The 5,327-nt window shown below is 41.4% G+C and overlaps 1 non-coding gene across 1 annotated transcript; it reads right to left on the bottom strand.

The window, feature by feature from the left end:
* Positions 1-428: 428 nt before the first annotated feature.
* Positions 429-503, bottom strand: Trnal-caa. The gene has a single exon. It is a non-coding gene; the product is annotated as a tRNA-Leu (tRNA).
* Positions 504-5,327: the final 4,824 nt, after the last annotated feature.

Below are 5,327 nucleotides of genomic sequence, written 5' to 3'. Positions count from 1 at the left end.
CGGCTTTAGTAAGGTATTTATTGGCCAGTTGTAGTTGAGTACTGTTGATATGATAGTCATCTTCTTGCGCTGTAATTGTGTAGTTCTCTGTTTAGAGTTGATGTACAGTTTAATTTGAGATACGTGATAGTTTCAAATATATACATATTTTATGTTCTTTGAATTTGGTTTTATAGGACTTTCTTGATGATAGCCTTTCAGAGCATGTGACTGCTTTTTTTTTTTTTGGACATTTTCTTCGTTAAAAATATAGTGCTCCTTATTTCTGAGCTGTTCTTCCAATTTGATTTTCCCAAATCAGAAGTCTATCTATTGTCAATCCCAGAAACTAATTCCCCAACTTGTGTTAGCAATATGCCCTTAATTCTTATATTTGGTTTCTCTTCATTTGTTATTTTCCTTGAAACTTCCTGGCAGATGAAAACTGTGTGCCGGACCGAGACTCGAACTCGGGACCTTTGCCTTTTGCGGGCAAGTGCTCTACCAACTGAGCTACCCAAGCACGACTCACGTCCCGTCCTCACAGCTTTACTTCCGCCAATACCTCGCCTCCTACCTTCCAAACTTTACAGAAGTTCTACTGCGAACCTTGCAGAACTAGCACTCCTGAAAAAAAGGATATTGCGGAGACATGTCTTAGCCACAGCCTGGGGGTTTTTCCAGAATGATATTTTCACTCTGCAGCGGAGTGTGCGCTGATATGAAACTTCCTGGCAGATTAAAACTGTGTGCCGGACCGAGAGCACTTGCCCGTGAAAGGCAAAGGTCCTGAGTTCGAGTCTTGCAATGCAAAGACGGTTATATTCAATAAGAGGGACCATCGTGAATGACAGGTAACGACTTACCTTTATGATGCTTTTACTCTCGTGCTCTAACTGATTTCATTTACGAATAGAGAAATCCTTCGCTCGCTAACGATCTTTCCTGACATGCTGCGCAACGTTGCGACCGCATCTAGATTTACTTCATTGTTGAGGACGTCATCGCTTAGTGTATAAGAGGGCCAAACAGTTATTTCAGCCAAATAAAATTGTACAAAAATCGGTAGTGAATACAGTAGAAGAGATACTGAAGAAGATTCTCCTGTAAGGATTCCTCTGGATCGAATGGATCTGTGATTTCAGTTATCACCCTTAAATTGCAAAGGAGACGACTTACCTTACCGGTACTCGTCGTCGGTGTTGTCGTCATGTGAAAGTCCAGGTGATGTGTACGCTACGAGAACAGTTCCCTTTTTGCCATTAATTCGCGGAGGCGTGTAAATGTAGAGCAACTAAGGGAACGACGGAAAACAGATAAAAATGACGATTACAAATAATAGATCACAACGGCCGCCGCAAGATCGATTTACGATCGCACGTGCGATATCTATCGGGAAATACAGAAGCGTCCGATCTTACCCGTCGGCTTTGACCCATGACGTCACAAATACCGCGGAAACGACTATAAACAATTCCAATATGGCGGATATAAAAACATCGCATACGTATTGTAAACACTGAAATACACAAGTTTCACAAAAAGCCTAATGACTGTAACGGGACAAGCGTGGGAAATTAGGGGTTTTTGGGTGCGGAGAAACTAAATATACAGAAATGTAGCCACCGACCGCCATTCAAAACCACGCAAAACAACGAAATAAATCAACATCACAAAACTGACCAAATACCAAAAAACACATTCCTATCCATAATCGGACACTTCCCTTAACCTATATAGCTCAACAGAACCTACCGATCACATCCCCCAATAGAAAACTAAGAAACGAAAGCTTCCCTTACACCTACATACATCGGCACTTATGCAGTTTAGCAGGTACGGAAAAAAAATTTTCATTTTTTTTCAAAATTTGATCATCATGTGTCGTTATGCGGTGGGGGGAGTCTGCAGTGCCCCCCCATCCCCCCACAGGCTTCATTAGTGTCAAATCAATATTTTCGAATCATAGGCGGCCGCTGCCGCGGCCGCATTCCAAAAAAAAACTCCCAACCTAACCTCAAGTGGGCTACGCTACAGATCAATATGTTCATCAAATTGCTTCATATTACGTATACATGTTCATTAGTGTCAAATCAATATTTTCGAATCATAGGCGGCCGCTGCCGCGGCCGCATTCCAAAAAAAAAACTCCCAACCTAACCTCAAGTGGGCTACGCTACAGATCAATATGTTCATCAAATTGCTTCATATTACGTATACATGTTCATTAGTGTCAAAACTCACCCGACGTACAGCAATGAGCATTAAATTAACCATTAACTCACTAATAGAAATTCCGCTTCAAATCCAACACCTGAGCAACAGAAAACTGACCCCACCACACGAAACAAACGAAAACCATGAACACACCACCAGAGAGCACGACAAACAAAAACAAGACATCTACAAACACGCCACAATCGCAAATCAAACTCCGCGCCGTAATGACGTCACACACCACAACACGCTTACGTCACGGGTCAAAGCCGACTGGTAAGATCGGACGCTTCTGTTGACCCATCTATCGTTTAGACACCGCAACTTCAATAGGCAATCATTCTTGGAAATTACCATTCTTACTACTGAATACACATTGGTTACGGTTGAATTTCTGTGTAACATCCATGGAGGTAAAAAACAAAAAAAGGCAGTTGTCATTACGTCACAAACTAGAAGCCGACGGCCGCCATCTTATGTAGCTCAAAAACATTAGATTGACCCACCGCAGTGTTCCTTTCTCGTGACGTCACTCTGACGTGCCCATGCTCAGTTTCCACCGTTGTCTATATTTTTCATACTTCCATTCACTTTTGGCTTGTAGAATAGTGTTCAGGTATAACTTAACTTTAAGAACGAAGATACAAATTGCTCAAAAAGAATATGATGTGGTTATCATCAACGATCATCTTGTAGACATATGTACAACGAGTTAGGGATTTTGACTACCCCTCCGCAGTATATCAGACACAGGAATGGAAAGGTACAAGTTGGAACACCTATAATATTGTTAAAAGAATAGGCTGCTACGCACCATAGAGAAAACACATGAAATAGCAGACAGGCACGACGATGCGAGTGTTTGCATCAGCTTTTGGCCAAACCCTTCTTCAGAAAGGAAGAAAAACACATTCATACAATCATAGAAAACTCACGTACACACAACTGTTGCCTCCGGTTCCAGTAGCCAGAACCAGCGAATATTGTTGATATTTCAACCTGGACACCCGGTTGTTTGATTCTGCCTAACGACTTTTCTTCCATCCCAAAAACCAGTGATGTTTTTCTTTTGTTCCTATCCTCTGACTTATTAGACTCAGTGCCCGTACTTGCTTTACCTTCGCGTGTTTTTCATTGCCTTACCAAACCGCAAACGCTCCGAGATTCGAGCCACACTGTATTAACGGTCTTTCCCAGCACAAAACACAGCTACTTGACAGCGCTGATTGCTGATGCAGCAACTCATGTGCTAAATTCCTCCCGCCGATAATTATTCGTTTTCTGTCACTTTAAAAAAGATTTTGGCTAGAATACCACGAGACAGAGGTCATGTGTGTGTGAATTTTGTGTGTATGATTGAATAAATGGGTGTGTGTGGTTTGCTTTCTTTCTGAAGAAGGTCGGAACACTATTTTCGTCGTGCCTGCCTGCTGCTCTCCACTTCACAATGCTGCAACCAAAAATTTTGATCACTTATCGGTTGATATAAAATGCCTCATCTTATTGTTGTTGTTGTGGTCTTCAGTCCAGAGACTGGTTTGATGCAGCTCTCCGTGCTACTCTATCCTGTGCAAGCTTCTTCATCTCCCAGTACCTACTGCAACCTACATCCTTCTGAATCTGTTTAGTGTACTCATCCCTTGGTCTCCCTCTACGATTTTTACCCTCCACGCTGCCCTCCAATACTAAATTGGTGTTCCCTTGATGCCTCAGAATATGCCCTAGCAACCGATCCGTTCTTCTAGTCAAGTTGTGCCACGAATTTCTCTTCTCTCCAATTCTACTCAATACCTCCTCATTAGCTATGTGATCTACCCATCTAATCTTCAGCATTCTTCTGTAGCACCACATTTCGAAAGCTTCTATTCACTTCTTGTCTAAACTATTTATAGTCCACGTTTCACTTCCATACAAATACTTTCGGAAACGGCTTCCTGACATTTAAATCTATACTCGATGTTAACAAATTTCTCTTCTTCAGAAACGCATTCCTTGCCGTTGCCAGTCTACATTTTATATCCTCTCTACTTCGACCATCATCAGTTATTTTGCTCCCCAAATAGCAAAACTCCTTTACTATTTTAAGTGTCTCATTTCCTAATCTAATTCCGGCAGCATCACCGAATTTCATTCGACTACAGTCCATTGTCCTCGTTTTGCTTTCGTTGATGTTCATCTTATATCCTCCTTTCAAGACAATGCCCATTCCGTTCAACTGCTCTTCTAGGTCCTTTGCTGTCTCTGACAGAATTACAATGTCATCGGCGAACCTCAAATTTTTTATTTCTTCTCCATGGATTTTAATATCTACTCTGTATTTTTCTTTTGTTTCCTTTACTGCTTGCTCAATATACAGATTGAATAACATCGGGGATAGGCTACAACCCTGTCTCACTCCCTTCCCAACCACTGCTTCCCTTTCATGCCCCTCGACTCGTATAACTGCCATCTGGTTTCTGTACAAATGTAAATAGCCTTTCGCTCCCTGTATTTTACCCCTGCCACCTTCAGAATTTGAAAGAGAGTGTTCCACTCAAAATAGTCAAAAGATTCTCTAAGTCTTCAAATGCTAGAAACGTAGGTTTGCCTTTCCTTAATCTATTTTCTAAGATAAGTCGTAGGGTCAGTATTGCCTCACGTGTTCCATCATTTCTGCGGAATCCAAACTGATCTTCCCCGAGGTCGGCTTCTACAAGTTTTTCCATTAGTCTATAACGAATTCGTGTTAGTATTTTGCAACCGTGGATTATTAAACTGATAGTTCGGTAATTTTCACATCTGTCAACACCTGATTTCTTTGGGATTTGAATTATTATATTCTTCTTGAAGTCTGAGGGTATTTCGCCTGTCTCATACATCTTGCTTACTAAATGGTAGAGTTTTGTTAGGTCTGGCTCTCCCAAGGCTGTCATTAGTTCTAATGGTATGTTGTCTACTCCCGGGGCCTCATCTTACGCCGTTGTAATGTGTAAATGGTGATGGGTAGGAACTACTGATTTAACATTCGTCTGTCTTTAATTAAAGAATAAATAAATGTTCAGCATGGAGGCATATGCACAACAAAGTGTAGTTGTTAATATAAAGTGGCTCGTTCCACATCATTACAATTTATCGTAGAAATGATACGTGGA

This window comes from Schistocerca piceifrons, chromosome 5 (assembly GCF_021461385.2).
Source record: "Schistocerca piceifrons isolate TAMUIC-IGC-003096 chromosome 5, iqSchPice1.1, whole genome shotgun sequence".
NCBI classification, from domain to species: Eukaryota; Metazoa; Arthropoda; class Insecta; order Orthoptera; family Acrididae; genus Schistocerca; species Schistocerca piceifrons.
Note: the sequence above shows the minus strand (reverse complement) of the source record. Positions and strands in the feature narration are given on the sequence as shown.